At 40.3% G+C, this 22,010-nt stretch overlaps 1 long non-coding RNA gene across 1 annotated transcript; it reads left to right on the top strand.

Annotated features, from left to right (window-relative positions):
• Nucleotides 1–16: 16 nt before the first annotated feature.
• Nucleotides 17–22,010, top strand: LOC132384822 (uncharacterized). Its single transcript, XR_009509011.1, has 4 exons — nt 17–116; nt 10,894–11,094; nt 19,253–19,293; nt 19,997–22,010. It is a non-coding gene; the product is annotated as an uncharacterized LOC132384822 (long non-coding RNA).

Below are 22,010 nucleotides of genomic sequence, written 5' to 3' on the forward strand. Positions count from 1 at the left end.
CGTCCTATGATGACGTCATATCCACTCGTCAATGGTAGGCGGGACAATAAAGGAAAAGTTCTTCGCTTCTCAGAGTATCACAAATTTTAACGGGTTTTGTTAACTTACATTATCAGGTACAGTGATGTTGTCTATCGTAAGCATTAAGTTGATATTTCTCAACTCAGCAGTTTGTATTTTCTTACTTATCCTCTTCAGAAAGTACCCCTTATTCCAGCAAAAGTATCTTAAACCTTTTTTTCCCTAAATCTTTGCCCATCACCGTGAGAACTGGCAAACGTTACAAAAATGAAGGGTCTTGCCCTGAAAAATCGACTGTTCATTCACCTTCATAAATACTGCCTGACTTGCTGACTTCCTCCAGCGTTGTGTGTGTGTGTTCTAAGATTTCCAGCATCTAGAATTTCCCCTGCTTAAACCTTTCAAAGAGAATTGCAAGATAGCAGTAGTCCCTTGGACGATGTGATTGGGAAATTAGTAATGGGAAGTAGAAAAGTGGCAGCGATTCTAAATAGTAATTTTTGACCAGCCTTTGCAGTAGAATACACTAAAAATATCCACAAATAGATTATCCACTATTCATGCCACCTACATTCTTATTCAAATTGTTAATATATGTGATGAACAATAGTGGACCCAGCACCAATCCCTATGGCACATTACTGGTCACATGTCTCCAAACTGTAAAATAACCCTCCACCATTGTCCTCTGACTTCTATCACTAAACCAATTTTTGTGACCACATGCGTTCTAATCTTCCAGATCAGCCTGCCATTTGGGACCTTGTTAAAGGCTTTGCTAAAGTACTTGTAGGCAACATCTACCACCCTGTCCTCAGGATAGATGAAGGATCTTGACCCGGAACATTGACTGTTTATTCCTCTCCATAGATGCTTCCTGAACTACTGAGTTCCTCCAGCATCTGTACAATGATTTAAGAATAGCTTCATATCGTCTGCCATCAGATTTCTGAACAGTCCATGAACACTACCTCATTATTCCTCTTTTTACACCATTTACTTATTTTTATTGTAATTTATAGTAGTTTGTTCTGCCTACACTATACTGCCACAAAACAACAAATTTAGTAGGTTTAGAAGTGACCTGATTGAGGTTATTGAGCGATTTTAATAAAGTAGACGTGAGGAGACCAGAACTTGAAACTATGAAAGCAACAAGAACTTAATTTTACATTGTCCTTGAATGCAGTAAAATGTACCAAGATTGTCAGAGAATTATAAACAAAAATTGAAGCTGAGCCACTTAAGGCAGGAGGACAAAGTAGGCATTAGGGAGGAGAGATGGAGCTGTTTGGTCTAAACAAACGAAAGCATGGCAGCCAGTGGTGGACCTATCGTGTTTGCGATTCACAAGGAGCCAAACTGAGAGGAATGCAGGAATTCTTTAATGCCTGCTTGTGACTGGATTCAAATTCGAGATGCCTCATGTTATTTGCCAAAGCCAATGGTTTATACTCACTCTGGGAGTTTAAAAAATCTGTACTTTGGGAATACCTCCCAATAATTCCATTTAAAAAGGTAATCATGCTATCTGCAGCTGATGTTTCCTCCGTATACATACCACAGACATTAATATTGCCAATCCAGCAATACATTTACTGCTGTAGATGGTGCTGTTGTACTAGGTACACTCAACTTTAAGGATGCTACACATTGTGTGGGACATAGCAGTTGCTGCACTATTTTGTGGTCTAATACTGGAAGGATATAATTTAATTGTAGGGTTCCTAAAAAATACGCGAACTATTTTTTGAATTATTTTCCTGCCCACCAGTTTTGGTCAATGATTGATATTTCAGATACCCAAAATTAAGGCTAAAGCAAATAATTTTAAAGAAAGAAATATAATTAATAGATTTTGTAACAATGTGACTAAGTTTATGCTTCAAGTAGTCTTTTCACAAGAAAATAGGAGCAGAATATTTGGTGCCTCAAACCTGCCTAACCATTTAAAATTATCATGGCTGATCGAACCCAGGCTCAACTCTCAGTTCCCCATTGCCTTTAATTCTCTGATCTTTCTAAGCTATAGCTACCTCCACTTTAAGCACCTTTAATGATCCAGCCTCCACTACTCACTGGGGCAGAGATTTTCCTGAGGTTCACCACCATTCGTGAGGAAAATTTTCATACCTTGCTTTTGAATGATAGTCCCCTAATCTTGTATCTACATCTTGTTTAAGACTCTTCCACTAGTGGAAACATCCTTACATCTACCTTATCATCTTTTTCTAAACTTCAAAGAATACTGTTTAGCCTCACTTAACAGGGCAGTCTGCTCAGCCCAGGAATTAGTTGATTGAATCTCTTTTGGACTGTTTCAAATGCTGATAAAACCCTCATTGGGTGTGTCCTCAACAGAACCCTATCTGTAATTTCCTGATTTCTGAACTCCAACCCCTTTGCAATAAAGTCCAACATATCATTTGCCTTCTTAATTACTTGCTGCACCTGCATATTAGCATTTTGTGATTCATGCATGAGAACAAGATCTGTTTTATTTGCATTAGACATAATCTACCTTTTTATTCCACTTATTGAAGTGCCTCCCTCCATAAACTCCATTTTCCAAGTTTTCACCCATTCTCTCTGTCTATCTAAATCCCATTGCAGAGTCACAATAAATCCGTCATGATTTGCCCTTCCGCTCATTTTCATGCCAGCGCATCTTCATTAAGGATTATAATGAAGTTTAAATGTGGAATTTTGATTGTTCCTGAAAATCAGATGCTGGAAATGTTAATTAAAAACAGAAACTGCTAGAAAGACTCAGAAGGAGACAACATCTGCGGAGAGACAGAGGGAGGCAAAAACCTTTTCATCAGAACTGGGAAAGCATTAATTTTAAGTTGTCAACAGAATGAGGGAAAGGACATATCTGTGTTAGGATTGCCATGGAAATGAGACAATCTAGTTAATGAATTAATGAGAGGGAAAAGTCAGAGAAGAAAGGGATATGTAACTGCTGTGAAATGTGGCTCAAAGCTATGGGGAGTACTCAGCAGATCAGGAAGTATCAGTTGAGAGAGAAAAACTAACTTATTACACTCACAGCAAAGATTTTGCTTCCTGAATACTTTTGGCTGTATCTTATTTATTTGGGGCTGCTGATCATGAATGTCACCACGACATTTCCCTATCATACACCATCTTTATGTAATTGCCTATATTTGTTATTTTAATGCATAATTCAAGACAGTTAAAATGTTACCTACAATGTAAGCTGGAAAGTTTTCTATTTTGTCCAGGTGTTCCTATGCAGGGTGGATGCTGCATGGCAGGACAGGTTTTAGAAAGGCTACAAAAGCATCACACACGCACTGTTCTGTGTATTGTGTTTACATTTGAATCAGTTTGTGATCACATTGATGCACATGCTCTACGCTCATAGCATATTGCGTGGGCTCATTTTAAAAAAGTAATTGTATTTTCAGGAGTATTTGTGATAGCAAAATGTCTCACCAATGTTCCAATAGCTTCAATACTTTCTGCATATATTTGTAGTGAGCATACGCTTAACTCTCAAAGACAGTTAAGACTCCTCATATTAAGAAACCGTATGAGCTCTAACTTGGGTATAAAAATTGGGGTCCAAGACAAAGCCTGGGCTCCTCACATTTGTTGTGCAACATGTGCTGTTGATCTTAGACCTTGGCTCAAAGGTACTCGGAAATCAATGTCGTTCACTGTCCTGATGATATGACAGACTGCTACTTCTCTCTGACCAGGTGACCATGGTTCCTCTGCTAAAAACAAGAAATCCACCGAATACCCCAATCTCCCTTCATCCATGAGACCCGTGCCACATGATGATAATCTTCTAGTACCAAAGTCACCAGAGACATGGGGTCTAGAGGAGATAGACAAAGATGTCATGATGCATGAGCCAGGAATGGAAATAACAGATACTGGTACAGATTTTGAACCCTTTATGTTGAGTGAGCCTCATCTGATAACTCAATCTGAGTTAAATGACCTGGTCAGAGACTTGGGTTTGTCAAAGGCAGAAGCAGAATTACTGGGTTCAAGACTGCAACGATGGGATCTGCTGTCACCAGGCACAAAAATTTCCATGAAGGATTTTGATATTTGAGACAGACGTTTCCCAGAATAACTGATGCCAAGATTATGGAAGGCATTTTTGTTGGCCCACAAATCAAACAGGTCATCAATGGCAAGCAATTTGAAGAACTTCTAGTGGGACTGGAGAAAATTGCATGGGAGGCATTCAAGGATGTTGTTGAAAATTTTCTTGTAACTACAGAGCACCAAACTACGTGCAGCTGGTTGACAACATGCTTCAAGCATACAAAACCATGAGGTGTAACATGTCACTAAAGATTCATTTTCTGCATTCCCATTTAGATTTAAAAATCTTGGCGCTATCAGTTTCCCCAGGACATTGTGGTCATGGAGAAACAGTATCAGGGCAACAGGAATCCATCAGTGCTGGCTGATTATTGTTGGACATTTAAGCGAGAAGCCTCAGACACTGAGTACAAACAAAAATCATCAATAAGCCATTTTAACTTAGTTAAGCTATTGCAAAGCATCAGCACTGTTATGCAATTAAGCACATTATATTCAATAAAGTTAATTTCTTGTTTCTCCAAATTCCTACGTGATACAAGTAGTCTGAAATTATATTTGTGTTCAGCTTCAAACCAGTCTATCATAAACAAATAAAAAGCTCTGAGGAAGCAACACTTTTGAAAAAATTTGTTGTCCTGTGTAACCCAAGAGCAGTTCTGATACTAACAGAGAAAAGGAGTGATCCAAAGTTGTTGAATTCATATGTGCTCCAAAGATCCTGACAGAAGATGAAGTGCTGCTCCTCAAGCTTATGTTAGGGTTTGTTGGAACAGGGCTATGAGAAGGGGTGGGTATTGGCCACGTTCAAGCAACACCTTATATTCTGTCTGAGTTGTCTTCAACCTGATGATATAGAAGCATAGAAAACCTACAGCACAATACAGGCCCTTCTGCCCACAAAGTTGTGCCAAACATGTCCTTACCTCAGAAATTACTAGGGTTACCTATATGAATGTTGATTTCTCGAACTTCTGATAATTGCCACCCCCTTTTACCATTCCCCACCCCCTTTTCCCTCCCTCACCTTATCTCCTTACCTGCCCATCACCTCCCTCTGGTGCTCCTCCCCCTTCCCTTTCTACCATGGTCTTCTGTCATCTCTGATCAGTTTCTCCCTTCTCTAGCCCTGTATCCCTTTCACCAATCAACTTCCCAGCTCTTTACTTCACCCGCTCCCGGTTTCACCTATCACCTGCCACCTTGTACTTCCTCCCCTCCCCCACCTTCTTATCCTGACTTCTCCTCTTGCTTTCCAATCTTGATGATGGATTTCAGCCCAAATCATTGACTGTTTATTCTTTTCCATAGATGCTGCTTGGCCTGCTGAGGTTAGAGCCTGATACTCTGTTCCCATATCAGAGCTTAGAATAGAGTATACATTTGGGAGACAATTGGTAGTATCATTATTTGTATGGCTTCATGGAGCCAACATAAAATAGAGATTGGAAAAGGTCATTGTGCCTCTATACAATCCAAATCTATGTTTTAAAATACGGAGCAGTTCTCTGACTACTGTGACGAGGTAGATGACAGAGACCCTAGTAATAGCTTTCCCTGTAGCAAAAAGTGGGGAGACACCATGGGAAGTCTCTTTCCTTGAAGACAGTCTCTGGGGTCCTCTGGTGTAGCTTCCTCTTCTCAGATGCAGACTATGAGGTTGTGGGATTGTGACTTTGTAGAGCTTTGGGATCTCAGTGGAGAATCCATTTACTCCTGAGACCTTGTTATTTTTGATCTGGAATAAGGGTTTCTTAACTTCTTGCTGTTTAGGGTGGTGGCTCAAATAAGTTGTGGGGTGGAGTCAAGGGGTCTTACCATTAGGGACAGGGTCATGGTTGAGGAGGCGTTCATTCCAGTGGATCTTGACTGCCTATCTGGCCCTGGTGGGTTCACAAGTGTTCTTGGCTCTCAGTGATGTGGGGCATTAAGTGTTTAGGCCATTGATGTTTTTTAGAGCATGGCAATCTGTCCATCTCCATCCTGTGCTCTCTCCATCCCACCATCTGTTCTTTAGGCCCCAGGTTTTCTGCTCTGACTTCAGAGATGGTATGTGCTAGAATCAAACTAGTTCTGGCAATTTTTGAGTTTTATTTTGAAGTAAGTTGTATCCGGGATGCTAGAATGAGAAGTGGGTGTTGATTTAGTTTCTAAGCTTAAATAATTCACATAAAGGTCCACCTACCTTTAATCCAAGCCCTGAAAATCGATTATTGCTTTATAAGTAACCACGAATAAGAATTAGAAACATTCTGCTATTGGTTAGTTTGACTATCCCCTGACCTGAATAACAGTTTCAATAACATTGTGTAAATGTGGTTGCACAAAAGAATCGGAAGTCAAGCTGATGTTCCTTAAGTTTCTGAAATCTCATTTTTCCCTTTTACTTCTACCACAATCAAAGGTAAGGTTCCCACATTCTATCTCCTCCTTACAAAATGGACTTGTGGTTTTCCTTTCGCGTTAACTTTGTTTTTAAGAATAGTATGACTTTGTGCTGTAACAATGGTTTCAAGCTTCTTTATGGATTATGACTTCTTAAGGTTTGACAAGGTTTTTGTCCTTTCTCTTGGATGCTGCTTCACCATGGAAAAATTGTTAGTTGAACGTACCATACTTGGTGTCTGTTGAATGACCTAGTCTTGGCAGAAATTTCCAGTTGCCATTTAGAATAAGAAAAGCTGAAAATTGCTTTTAAATGAAAATAAAGTATGTTGAAATTCCAAATATGTAGAATCTCATCCTTTTGTGCTTAACTTTAGGAAAAAACGAGAAAAGGAAAAGTTACATGAAAGCTACTTGTTTATAGCTTGCATTTCATTCTGCTAAATTTTCCCCAAGCCCAAGCAGGATGAAGGAAGGAGGGTTCAAGGAGGACACCCTTTGAGCGCCAGGGTAGTGTAGTGGTTAGTGCAATGCTATTACAGCTCGGGGCATTCTGGAGTTTGGAGTTCAATTCCTGCGTTCTTCTGTAAGGAGTCTCTGTCCGTCCTCCCCGTGAATGCATGGGTTTCCCAGGGTGCTCTGATCTCCTCCCACAGTCCAAACACGTACCAGATCAGTTAAATGGTCTTTGGAAATTGTCCGGATTAGATTAGGGTTAGTTGAGTTTGTTGGGGGTTGTGTGACTCGAAGGGCCGGAACGGTCTACTCCGCGTAGTATTGCTAAAATTAAAAAAAATTAAAGAGGTAGGGGAGCATTGTGCTTAAGTGCTCAACTAGCATTTAGAGGATTGAACAGTTGATCTGGATATCTGAATTTGAATCCCTGCGTAAACTTAAATTCAATTAATGAGATAGATCTGGATTTTAAAAACTAATCTGTCATGATAACCATTGTTGTAAACACCTACCTGGTTTACTAATGGCCTTTGTGAAATGGCCCTGCAAGCCCTTGATAAATTTGCATTCCTTTTTATTTCTTCATTCAATATCTGGGTGTCACTTCCCATCCCTAATCGCCCTTGAGATGGTGGTGGTGAACCGTGGTAACCCTTCAGGTGAAAGTGCTCCCACATTGCTGTTGGGGCGAGAGTTCCAGAAAGGTGGGCCTAGCAATATGTTTGCAAGTCAGGAGGAGAGCTTTCAGGTGGTGGTCTTCCCATGCACCTTCTGCTCTTGTCTTTCTAGGTGGTCAAAGCTCTATGTCTAGGAGGTGTTGCTGGAATAGTTCCAAATCTGAGTTGTGAATGTGACAGCATTTTATTGGACTAGCATTTTTTTCATATTTATGGTATAACTCAGAATGATTTTGCTGAGTACGTTCTTGCCTGGTCTGAACGGCAGCATTGCAACTAAAGCAAGAATAGTAGTAGCAAGAATGTCAGCAATTCAAAGTTATAAATACTAAGACAAAGAATGATTCTATCCCCTATGGCATCCAAAGAAAGAATAGCCTTCTAGGCATACAATTTGTATATAGAATCATTATATTATTATACAGCTTGAGGCAATTTGGTCCATCCTATACGTGATTTCCCTCAAGTGCTGTCCACTTCCCTTTTTGAAAACCACAAATGACTTTATTTCCATCACCCTCATAGACAATAGGTTCTAGATCACGACCACTCTGCAAAATAAGATTTTTTTTCTCATATTTCAGTATATCATTTACCCTTCACATTAAATCAGTGTTCCCATTTCTTAATTCCCGGGATGGTGGGACTGTCATATGTTGAAAGATTGGAGCGACTGGGCTTGTATACACTGGAATTTAGAAGGATGAGAGGAGATCTGATTGAAACATATAAGATTATTAAGGGATTGGACACGCTAGAGGTAGGAAACATGTTCCCGATATTGGGGGATTCCAGAACCAGAGGCCACAGTTTAAGAATAAGGGGTAGGCCATTTAGACTGGAGGTGAGGAAAAACTTTTTCACCCAGAGAGTTGTGGATCTGTGGAATGCTCTGCCTCAGAAGGCAGTGGAGGCCATTTCTCTGGATGCTTTCAAGAAAAAGTTAGATAGAGCTCTTAAAGATAGCGGAGTCAAGGGATATGGGGAGAAGGCAGGAACGGGGTACTGATTGTGGATGATCAGCCATGATCACAGTGAATGGCGGTGCTGACTCGAAGGGCCGAATAGCCTACTCCTGCACCTATTGTCTATTAAGGCACTTACTAATGAGAACAGTTTCCCTTTCTTTATCCTAACTAAACCATCATCATGATCTTGTTCACCTTTGTCAATTTTTTTTTATTTGCTCTAAAGAATCAGGCAATATTTGCAGACAATTCTAATGATAATAGTGGGGCTTCTGCAAAGCTCTTGAGATTCTGCTTAAAAAGTCAAATCTATGCTGGTCAGAGACGTTAACCTGTCTTCTCTCTCTTCAGATGCTGACATACCTGCAGTATATGTCCCAGCACTTCCTGACATTGATCTGAAGTTTTAAGGTTTAGTTGGGCCTCATGATCTCTTTTTGAAAGAATCAGATAGTCAACATGATTTTTACCCTTACCTTTACTCTTATCCCATGTAATTTTGGCTAAAGAGGTCTGGCTGAAACTATTACTCTTTCATGTCGATTGTTCTATTTTACTGTTTTGACCTTCAATTTAGTATTAGGTTTGTCAGTTCAATAAAAACTTACAGTTGCTCTGCTCACTTTGTACCTATGACTATATGGCTAAGCACAGCTCCAATGCCATATTTAAGTTTGTTAATGACACCAGTGTTGTTAGCCAACTCAAAGGTGGTGATGAATTAGCACATAGGAGGGAGATTCAAAGTCTGGCTGAGTGATGCCACAGCAACAACCTCTCACTCAACATCAGCAAAACCAAAGAGATGATGATCAACTTCAGGAAGAAGAAATTGGAGGTCCATGAACCAGTCCTTATCAGGGGATTGGAGGTGGAAAGCGTCAGTAACTTTAAATTTCTTGGCATTATCAAATTGAGGACCTGTTCTAGATCTAGAACATAAATGCCACCACAGAAAAAGCATGACAGCACCTCTACTTTCTTAGAGATTTTTGTAGATTTGGTATAACACCAAAAACTGTCACAAACATATATAAATGAGCATGGGAGAGTATCTTAGTTAATTGCATCACAACCTGATATGGAAACACCAATGTCCAGGAATGGAAAAGTTCACAGAAAATAGTGGATACAGCCCAGTCCATCACAAGCAAAGCCCTCCCCACCAATAAGCACATTTATAAGGAGTGCTGCCATCTTCTTGCTATTACCATTGGGCAAGAGGTACAGAAGCCTGAGGTCCCACACCTCCAGCTTCAGGAACAGTTACTACCCTACACCTACCAAGCTCCTGAACTGGCAATTTGAACAGTTTGTCTTCTTTTGCACATTGGTTGTTTATTAGTCTTTGCTTATCTACAGTTTTTCATAAATTCTATTGTATTTCTTTATTTTCCTGTAAATGTAAGAAAATGAATCTTATGGTGACATATACATACTTTGACAATAGGTTTACTTTGACTTTTGAGTTTTGGTTTGTTTTTACATATAATGCACAACTAATTAAATTTAAAGGCAATCATTGCTTTGTTTTACTGTTCAATATCACTAGTTGCTTGACTTGAATTGTGTCCATGAACTCTCAGTCATGCTGTGGAACCTGTATACTCTAATTAGCTGAGAAGAACAATTTCCCAAGGCTAGTTTTTGAAGCATTTACCATCAGGGTTTATTGATATTTAGTAGCATCTCAACTTTATTCTTCCTTCCCATATTACTAAAACATATATCAGAGCAGTGATAACCACGAATTTGACAGAGCAGTAGAAGTAGGTTGTGTAGTGTCTCTCACTTATGATGAGTGGCAAAAGAAAAAAAAAGTACAATAGATTCTGGTTAATTGAAACAGCCACTTATTTGGGACAATTCTTAAAGAAAATAAATTGAGAAAGTAGCCGAGATTCCCTTTGTTTATTTGGGGCACTCTGCCACTTAATTGGGGCAGGAGATGGTCAGTCATTTGCATTTGTATGGCCATTAGATGCTACACAGTGCTTAGAGCGAATATTTTCGTCAAATAAAAACACAAAATGCTGACAGAACTCAGCAGGCCAGACAGCATCTGTGTGAGGAGGTAGTAATTATGTTTTGGGCCGAAACCCTTCATCAGGAGTGTACTGACGAATTTGACGAACTGACCAACACACAACTGACAAATATTTTTGTCAGTTGTGTGTGCTTGTGTTATGCTATCCATTCAGATTGATGGATGCTGATTTTAAAAGCAGTGAATTTTCATCATTTTGGTTTTTTAAAAATTTGACTTTAATTTTTTTTAAATCTCTCGCCATGAACAGATTTGACACTAGCTGAACAAATTACCTTTCTGGACAAAATTAAAAGCCACCCACCTAAGCCCACTGATCGTCAGCAGGCAGAGATAACTAGAGTGCCGAAATCTACAACTGCACGCTTGATACATCAGCAAGATAATTTACGAGAAGAATGGGCATTATGTGAGGGACAACAGGGGATGTCCCAAAAATGAAAGTGTGAAGGTAAGAATCCAGAGGTTGAAGAGGCCCTCAAATCAATGGTTTTCCATTGTAGCTGGACAAGGCGTGTGTGTTCAATGGACCAGTATTTAAAAAATCAAGTCAGAGAAACTAGCTAAGAAGCTAGGTCACAAAAATTTCAAAGCAACAGATGGTTGCTCCAGAGATGTTTCAAGAATTTTGTGCAGATGGTATTTACAATGCCAATGAAACAGGCCTTTTTTTTAATCATGCTACGCTGGATGGTTCCCTTTGCTACAAACACACAACATTTTCAGGTTCAGAGATAGCAATGGATCACATTCAAGTATGCCAGGAACTGATAAGAAGAAATTGTTGGTTATTGGGATCAGTGTTAAACCTCAATGTTTTAAGGGGATAGTTTACCAATCAAGTACAATGTCAGAGTACACTTGATGAATTCCTCCTTTACTAACCATTACAAACTAATACATAGTCTTATAGTAAAATTAGTAGTGTTCTAATTGGTTCTGCATTTCATTTAAATACATAATTTGTTACTCAGTTCAATGGTAGGTTGTCTTTTTTATACCTTTTTAACTATTTCCATGAAATTTTGCATAATTGGAGCAGCTGTGCTCCAATTGTCCTGATGTGTCCCAATGAACTGGAATCTGCTGTATATCCTGTTTGGAAAATAAAAGTAAAATTTTGTTCACCTTTACACTCCTGTACTGAAAAGTAACAATATACAATCTCAATCTTGAATTTTGATTGTTTATATCAGATAATGGTACTCTGCCGCCCTCTAGGGCTCAATGTTAGAAACACTAGTGTTATGATTCTCTGCCAAAATTGAGGCTCTGCATCCTCTTTCTATCCTGTTCTAGTATTCTTATTCTCCCTTCTGTACTTTTTCCTTCCAACAATCTATAAGTGTTTATTACCTACTTTTTGGTGTTCCCTAAGCCATTTCTTCTGTTTTCTTTCCTATTCTTTTCAGCCTCTGTAATGTCCTGAAATATCAGCCATGGCTCTTTCCCCATGTTTTGAATTGGCAAGGACTGCGGCTGAGTCGGCCAGAATCATCTTGTCTGTTTCTAGGATACTTGCACAAGGTCACTGAGCCAGATAGCACAACCATTACTTCATTAGCTTATCCTAAAATCAGATTTGGCACAAAATGGACAGCGAGGGGCAATTGCCATGGGTAAAAGGAAAATGAAGGAATAGTTTTGCCTTAATCAAATATTAAAATTGAATGTGGATGTAAAATTGACTATTGATGAGGATATGGTGCTTATAAATATGTGAGAAATTAAGTATATCAAAGGATAATATTCCAAGCTCTACATTATCAGAATTAGCTTTAATATCACTAGCATTATGTTGTGAAATTTGCCATTTTGCATTAGTAGTGCAGTGCAATACATAATAAAAACACTATAAATTAAATTACCTGAATAGTGCAACAAGGGAGGAAGAAATAGTGAGATGGTGTTCATTGTCCATTCAGAACTCTGATGGCAGGGGGAAGAAGCTGTTCCTAAACTGCAGAAGGTGTGTCTTCACACCTCTGTACCTCCTCCTGGATGGCAGCAATGAGAAGAAAGCTTGTCTTAGGTGATGGGGGTCCTTAATGATGGATGCCACCTTTTTAAGGCACTGCCTTTTAACAATGTCCTCGATATTGGGGAGGCTGGTGCCCATGATGGAGCTGGCTGTGTTTGACACCTTCTGCAACATTTTCTGAATCTTTGTAGTGGTCCCTCCATATGAGATGGTGATTCAACAGTTTAGAGCACTCTGCATGGAACATCAGTAGAAATTTGTGAGTGTCTTTGGTGACATAGCAAGTCTCCTCAAACTCTGAATGAAATATAGCCATTGTCGTGCCTTCTTTGTAATTCCATCAATATGTTGGGCCTAGGATAGATCTTCAGAGTTTTGACACCCAGGAACTTGAAACAGCTCACCCTTTCAACTGCTGATTCCTCAATGACGACTGGAGTGTGTTCTCATGACTCATCCTTCCTGAAGTCTGCAATCAATTCCATGTTCATACTGAACATGGAGGGTAGAGTGGTGGGCTAACCATGCATCCTTGAGTTGCGCCAGCGTTGATTGTTAGCAAGGAGGAGATGTTATTTCTGATCCACACAGATTGTGGTCTCCCGGTGTGGAAGTCAAGGATCCAGTTGCAGAAAGAGGTACGGAGGTCCAGGCTTTGGAGCTTGTTGGTTAGTACTGAGGATATGATTGTGTTGAAAGCTGAGCTATAATCAATAAACAGCATTATGACGTAGGTATTACTGTTGTCCAGGTGATCCAAGGGCAAGTGGAGAGCCGGAGAGATTGCATCCTATTGTGGCGATAGGCAAATTGCAGCAGGTCCAGGTCCTTGCTTAGGCAGGAGTTAATTCTAGCCACGACCAACCTGTCAAAGCACTTTGTCACAGTAGATGTGAGTGCAATTGGGTGATATGAGGATATACAGACACCTATTATGTCCAATGACTAAATTTTTTTATTCCATATGATCATAAGATATAGGAGCACCATTAGGCCATTTTGGCCCATTGAGTCTGCACCACCATTTCATCATGGCTAATCCAATTTTCCTCTCTGCCCCAATCTCCTGTCTTCCCCCATCTCCTGCCTTCCTCTCCGTATCCCTTCATATCCTGACCAGTCAAGAATCTTATCAACCTCTCCATTAAATATACAAAAAGACTTGGCCTCTACGGCTGCTTGTGGCAAAGAATTCCACAAATTCACTACTCTCTGAAGAAATTCCTCCTCATCTCTGTTCTGAAAGGACACCCGTCTATTCTGAGACTGCATCCTCTGGTCTTAGACTCTCCCACCATAGGAAACATCCTCTCAACATCCACTCTTTCAAGACCTTTCATCATTCTATAGGTTTCAATGAGGTCACCCCTCTTTCTTTCTGAATTCTAGTGAATACAAGCCCAGAGCCATCAAACGACAAGCCATTCAATTCTGGAATAATTTTTGTGAACATCCTTTGAACCCTCTCCAGTTTCTATACATCCTTTCTAAGATAAAGGGCCGAAAACTGCTCACAATACTCCAAGTGAGGCCTCACCAGTGCCTTATAAAGCCTCAACATTACATCCTTGCTTTTATATTCTAGTCTTCTTGAAATGAACTCTATCATCACATTTGCCTGCCTCACCACAGACTCAACCTGCAAATTAATCTTTAAGGAATCCTGCACAAGGACTCCCAAGTCCCTTTGTGCCTCAGTTTTTGTATTTTCTTCATTTAGAAAATAGTCAATCTTTTCATTTCTTCTACAAAAGTGCATGACCATACATTTCCTGAACCTGCATTCCACCTGCCACTTTTTTACCCATTCTCCCAATCTGTCTAAGTTCTTCTGTAGCCTCTACTTCCTCAAAACTACCTGATCCTCCACCTATCTTCATGTCGTCTACAAACTTTGCAAAAAAGCTATCAATTCCATCATCCAAATCACCGACATATAATGTAAAAAGAATCAGTCCGAACACAGAACCCTGTGGAAAACCATTAATCACTGGCAGCCAACCAGAAAAGGCTCCCTGTTTACCTCCTGGTGATCAGCCACTACTTTGTCCAAGCTAGAATCTTCCTTGTAATATCGTGGGATCATAGCTTGTTAAGCAGCCTCATGTGTGGCACTGTGTCTCCACCACATAAGACCATAAGATATAGGAGCAGAAGTAGGCCATTTGGCCCATCGCCCTGCTATTCAATCACGGGCTGATCCAATTCTTCCAGTCATCCCAACTCCCCTGCCTTCTCCCCATACCCTTTGATGCTCTGGCTAATCAAAAACCTATCTATCTCTGCCTTAAATGCACCCAATGACATGGCCTCCATAGCTGCTCATGGTAACAAATTCCACAGATTTACCTAAAGTAATTTCTCTGCATCTCTGTTCTAAATGGACATCTTTCAATCCTGAAGTCATGCCCTCTTGTCCTGAACTCCCCAATTGTGGGAAATAACTTTGCCATATCTAATCTGTTCAAGCCTTTTAACATTTGGAATGTTTCTATGAGATTCCCCATCATTCTCCTGAACTCCAGGGAATACAGTCCAAGAGCTGCCAGACGTTCCTCATACGGTAACCCTTTCATTCCTGGAATCATTGTCATGAATCCTGTCTGAGCCCTCTCCAATGTCAGCATATCATTTCTAAAATAAGGAGCCCAAAACTGCACACAATACTCCAAGTGTGGTCTCACGAGCGCCTTATAGAGCCTGAACATCACATCCCTGCTCTTATATTCTATATCTCTGGAAATTAATGCCAACATTACATTTGCCTTCCGCACCACCGACTCAACCTGGAAGTTAACCTTCAGGATATCTTGAACAAGGACTCCCAAATCCCTTTGCATTTCTGCATTTTCAATTTTCTCCCCATCTAAATAATAGTCTGTCAGTTTATTTCTTCCACCAAAGTGCATGACCATACACTTTCCAGCATTGTATTTCATTTGCCACTTCTTTGCCTATTCCCCTAAACTATCTAAGTCTCTCTGCAGGCTCTCTGTTTCCTCAACACTATCCGCTCCTCCACCTATCTTTGTGTCATCGGCAAACTTAGCCATAAATCCATTAATTCCGTAGTCCAAATCACTGACATACATCGTAAAAAGCAGCAGTCCCAACACCGACCCCTGTGTCAAAGGCCTTCTGAAAATCTAAATACACAGCATTAACCAATTCTCCTTTGTCTATCCTGCTTGTTATTTCTTCAAGGGATTCCAACAGATTTGTCAGTCAAGATTTTCCCTTAAGGAAACCATGCTGACCACAGCCTGTTTTATCAAGTGTCTTCAAGTTTTCTGAAACCACATCCTTAACAATTGACTCCAACATCTTTCCACCCACCGAGATCAGGGTAGCCTATATTTACCTTCCTTCTGCCTCTCTCCCTTCTTGAAGAGTGGGGTGACATTTGTGATTTTCCAGTCTTCCGGAACCATTCCAGAATCAAGTGATTCTTAAAAAATCATTACTAATGCCTCCATAATATCTTCAGCCACTTCTTTCAGAACCCTGGGGCGTAGTACATCTGGTCCATCTTATCTACTTTAAGACTTTTCAGTTTCCTTCAGTTTTCAGATCCTTCTCTCTAGTAATGGTAACTTCACACCTTCATGACCCCGACACCTGGAATTTCCATCATACTGCTAGTGCCTTCCACAGTGAGGACTGACGTAAAATACCTATTCAGTCTGTCCTCTATTACAATCTCTCCAGCATTGTTTTCCAGCAGTCCAATATCCACTTTCACCTCTCTTTTACACTTCATGTATCCGAAGAAACTATTGGTATCCTCTTTAATGTTATTGGCTAGCTTATCTTTGTATTCCATCTTTACCTTCTTAATGACTGTTTTAGTTGCCTTCTGTTGGTTTTTAAAAGCTTCCCAATCCTCTAACTTCACACTGATTTTTACTCTATTATGTGCCCTTTGTTCTGCTTTTATGTTGGCTTTGACTTCTCTTGTTAGCTATGGTTGTTTCATTTTGCCTTTAGAATACTTCTTCCTCTTTGGGATGTATCTATCCTGTGCTTTCCGAATTGCTTCCAGAAATTCCAACCATTGCTGCTCTGCCATAATTCTTGCCAGTATTCTTCTCCAATCATTTCTGGCCAACTCCTTTCTCGTGCCTTTTTGACCATAATACTGATACATCTGACTTTAGCTTCTTATCGGATTTCAGGGTGAATTTGATCATGTTATGATCACCTACCCCTAAGGGTTCTTTTACCTTATTCGCTTGTGACTAGAGAGATTAGGGGTTTGGTGCTTGACTCTTTGAGTTGTGCTTGCACACGCTCATTCACTTTCCAGCTGCACTGTCAAAAACAATAGGCTAGAGCAAAAAGTATCAATTATGGTTGACATTCAGAGAATGAACTGCATGTGGAATTAATGGGTTCTTGAAAGCTGGTTAACTGACAACTTCAAATGGAGATTGTCAGGCCCACTTAAAGTGCAGCTAAGTTCAAAATCAGGATCAGTGCCAGAGCGTGCTGGGACCTTGCACTGAAAGCATGTCAGTATCTGAAGAGAGAGAAGACAGCTTAACATTTCTGGTTAAGATTGGTATTCCATTTTTTAATTGTTTTCAGGATGCAATGTCATGTAAATCATAGCTGGGCCCGAAGTATTATTGGCAAACCACCATCATCATGTCAAGTAGCAGAAACATGGAAGGCCAGGCCAGGACTGAGTGGAACGGCAAGTCAGAAGCCTTGGCATTTATTTCATACGTTTATTAACTATCTCTGTCTAAGATGCGTAAAGTGCTTTGGAATGTAGATTATGCTACTTATCTTAACATTTTATCTTTGAAATGCACCTTTTTTGTGCAAGTTATAGTAGGCAGAATTATGTAAGCTGTAGTGCATCCATCAGTGCTGTTTTTCCACTGTGCACTGTTTCAGTGGAAAAAGGAACTTGTGGTTAAATGGTGCTTTCCTAATGCTTATCAGGAATTCCCAAAGCACCTCACATATAATGAATTACATTATATAGTTACATTGAGTAAACAGCACACCGTCCCACACAGAGACTGGACCACCTCCCTCCAGTATCCTACCTACCTTCATCCCCTTGCCACTCCGAATGGAGCTAAGCTAGCGAGAGTTTACAGTACAAGAGTTCCTATAGACGCTTCCATCAGCTGCAGAACTCAGAAAGTGAAAGCATTGAGCAGAGAAAATGGAGAAGGCACAAACTGAGAATGACACCAAGAGAAAATAGAAGTTTCCCAGGCTGCCATGTTAAGATTTGAGGTGAATAAGTGTACCAATGTTAACAGAGAAAGAGGGAGAAAGAAGAGAGTTACAGGATGAACTAGAGTGTGAGGAGAGACTGTCACTTTGGCAGACGAAGAGCACCAGTTTAAACTAAGGCGAGTGAGGCTTGGTGTAAAATTAGTATTAGTTTGAGTCATTGGTGTGGGAGCGAAGTCTGAGACTGAAATAAGAGGTAAGTGAGAATCTGTTCAGGGTGGCACATGTCCTGTGGGAAACATGGGTGGTCCTTGGGGTTTATTATCTGTTAGCTGGAAATGGTAGTACGAAGCATTCCAAAAATATTTGTCTGGGGGGAGGGGAGTAGAGAAATTCCTCATCCCAATTTTTCTGTACTCGTAGGAAGGCATCTGATCTAACAACAGAGATTATACTTACTTCTACATATTTCTACATAAATTCTACATAAAACATAACACTGTAGAGATTAGAAATTTGAAATAGAATAGAAAAACAAACAACACATTTCCAGCATCTGCAGATTTCCTCATGTTTGCTGGAGAAAGAGAGTCGCTTGACATTTCAGGATGATGAACTTTCATCACATCTGTTAAATTCAACATCTAGGCCATCAACCTGAAACATTACTCCTGTTTCTCTCTCCACAGATGCTTTCTGATTTGTTGAGAACCTAACTGTGCACAAAGTGCTGGAGGAACTCAGCAGACCAGACAGCATTTATGGAAAAGACACGACCTGATGGAGGATCTTGGCTTGAAACGTCGACTGTACTCTTTTCCATAGATGTGGCCTGACCTGCTGAGTTCCTCCATGTTGCTTGGATTTCCAGCATCTGCAGATTTTCTCACCCTTGTTGAGAATCTTCAATGTTTCCTCTTAAGTCTACCTGACTACCTGATCCATATGGCAACCTGATCCCCTGTGCAAACTGGCTATCTTTATATTTCTTTCTATGTTGCTGTTCATTTGTATCTCTTTTGAAGGCAGGCATCAAGTTCCATGTGTATTCCAATGAACCCCAATTCTACCCACCTCCCTACCCAGCTTTGGTGTTGTTAGATTGTGGAAAATCCAGTTCAATATTACTGAGAATAAACCTATTATCTTTAGCTCTCGTCACAATATCTGTTACCAAGCTATCAGTTCTATCCTCTTTCTTTGGTGTCCAAGCCCACATCCTCTCCATCCCAAAGACCATCTATTTTCATGTTTGTAAAGTGACCACACCACACCAGCGACTGAAATCCCCAATCATGTTTTAAGTGTAAGCTTGACTATACTGATCCCCTCTTGACAGACTGCTCATCTGCCTCCTTTCATGAATGTGAACCTTAATGCATGTTTTTTACTGTTTAGTGATTAGCTGTTCACTTTTTTTGTTCATGTTTTTCAGGGTGGATGAGGTGATGTCATGAAGTGGTTGAAGTGTTCCATGTAAGCATCTTGTAACTTACTTGCATTGTGAAAGAAAGGGAAAAAATCATTATCAGTGTAAAGTATCAATGGATTATGGTTGCATGGTAGCCCAGTAGGTAGAGCTGCTGTCTCACAACTCCAGTGAGCTGAGTTCAATTTTCACTTCTCATATGGTCTGTGTGTATGGAGTTGGTACATCCTCCCTGTGACCACGTGGGTTTCTTCTGGGTACTTAAGTTTCTTCTTACATGCTAAAGATGTTTAGGCTGGTAGGTAAATCAGCTACTGTAAGTTGCCTCTAGTGTGTAGAAGAGTAATAGAACATGGCAGGCATTGATAGGAATGCGGGGAGAAGAAAATAGAATTAGTGTAACTGGATTATTGATGGTCAGCATGGACTCAGTGGGCTGAAAGGTCTGTTTTTCTGTTGCATGATTCTGTAACCTTATCTATCTATGACTGAATTAATCCAAAACTCTGCTGTCTATGTCCTGACTTGCATGAATTCCCATTCACCCACCTCCACCTTTATATTAGATCCCAGATAAGCAACAGCTCAATTTTAACATTCTCCTCTGTATGTTCAGATCTGTCCAGGGAGTAGCCCCTCCCTAGCTCTACAACCTCCTCTATTCTTTTAATGCTTTGAGAACTCTGCTTTCACTTATGCCTGCCCTCTTTGAAAGGGAGAATAACAGTACACCTGTCTGAATCCCCACAGCATCTAGCAACCCTGTGATCTCTGTCTTGGAGGCCACTGTCAGAACATCTTTCAAGAGGGAGAACACTCACAAGCTGGCAAGGCATTGAAAACATGTGCCAACCAACTGGCTGGAACGTTCAAGGACATCTTCAGTTTCTCACTGCTGCTTCCAAAGGGCAGCAGTCGTTTCAGCTTCAACAGCTATTGACTGTAGCACTCACATCTACCATAATGTGGTGCTTTGATAGGTTGGTCGTAGTTGAAATTAATTCCTGCCTGAACAAGGACCTGCTGCAATTTGCCTACAGCAGACACAATGTCACTGGCTTTCCACTCTGCTTTGGAGTACCTAGACACCAACAAAACGAATGTCAGATTGCTGTTTATCAATTACAACTCAGTGTTCAATACCATCACCCCCTCAGTTTTTACATCTAGGCCTTATTACCTCCCTCGGCAACTGGATCCTTAATTTCCTTATCAGGAGACCACAGTAAGTACAGATCAGTAATAACATCTCCTCCTCATTGACAATCAATATACAGTAGATGAACCTCAGGGACGTGTGCTCAGACCACTGCTATACTCTCACTACACTCATGACTGTGTGTCTAAGCACAGCTCAAACAGCATCTATAAGTTTGCAGATGTCACCACTGGTGTTGGTAAAATCTCAGATGATGAGTGTGATAGGAGTGTGATAGATCGGCTGGTTGAGTGACGTCGCAACAACAACTTTGCACTCAACATCAGCAAGACCACGGAGTTGATTGTGGACTTCAGGAAGAGGAAATCAGGGGAACATGCAACAGTCCTCATTGAAGGGTCACCGGTGGAAAGGATGAGCACCTTCAAGATTCTAGGTGTTAACATCTCTGAAGATCTGTCCTGGGCTCAACATATTGATGCATTCAGGAAGAAGGCACACCAGCAGCTTTACTTAGGAGTATGAGGAATTTGGTATGTCACTAAGCAAGCTTGCAAGTTTCTATAGATGTAAGGTGGAGTGCATTCTGACTGCTTATATCGCAGCCCGATATGGAAGCTTCAATGCACAGGATCATAAGAAGCTGCAGAGAGTTATAGACTCAGCCAGCTCCATCACAGAACCTGTTATTGATGAGATCTTCAAAAGGCAGAGCCCCAAAGAAGACAGGGTCCATCACTAAGAACCCACACCATCCAGGACATGCCTTCTTCTTGTTACTACTGTCAGGGAAGAGGTACAGAAGCCTGAAGACCCACACTCAGTGGTTTAGAAGCAGCTTTCCCCCCTCTGCCATCAGATTTCTGAATGGTCCATGAACATTACCTCATTATTCTTTTATTTTGCATTATTTATTTTGTAATTTATTGTATTTTTTTAAGACTTTGCACTTTATTGCTGCCACACAACAAGAATTTCACATCATGTAAGACAGTGATAGTAAACCTGATTCTGATTTTTGTGTATCCTTCACTTGATTCACCCCACCATTGCCAGTTAAGCCTCCTGCTGTCTGGGTAATAAGGTCTGATTCTCTTCCCTAATTGCTTTGATTCTGCCTTATTCCCTCATAAGCTGTTTAATACCGAATCCTTTGGAATTGGGCCATGTGACTTTATATTTCCACCTATAACTTGATGTCAGTTTTTGTCTGATAAGCATATCCTGTGAAGTGCTACACTTCTGCTACATTAAAGATGTTGGATAAATGCAGGTTGTTACTCTCTATGAGTCTTAAGTCTCCCTCTCTTATATGTTTGGATTCTGATGGTATAAGTATCTGCAGATGTCAGTAAATCATAAGGTAGCTTAGTCTCCCGTCACTTTAACCTAGGGAACAGCTGATAATGGATTACAATATCTTCATATTATTTCCAAATGCTTTTGGAAGTGTTGTACCTGTTTTGACTATTAAAACCACTCCTTCCCACTCATCTATATGTGACTATTTTAATTTTGTGATTCAAATGCACTTTCTGTACTGAAGCTATGGAAATGTTGCTGCTATTTATGTGTCCATTAATCCAGAATTTTTTTTATTATATA

The sequence above is a fragment of the Hypanus sabinus genome, chromosome X1 (genome assembly GCF_030144855.1).
Source record: "Hypanus sabinus isolate sHypSab1 chromosome X1, sHypSab1.hap1, whole genome shotgun sequence".
In the NCBI taxonomy this organism is placed as follows: domain Eukaryota; kingdom Metazoa; phylum Chordata; class Chondrichthyes; order Myliobatiformes; family Dasyatidae; genus Hypanus; species Hypanus sabinus.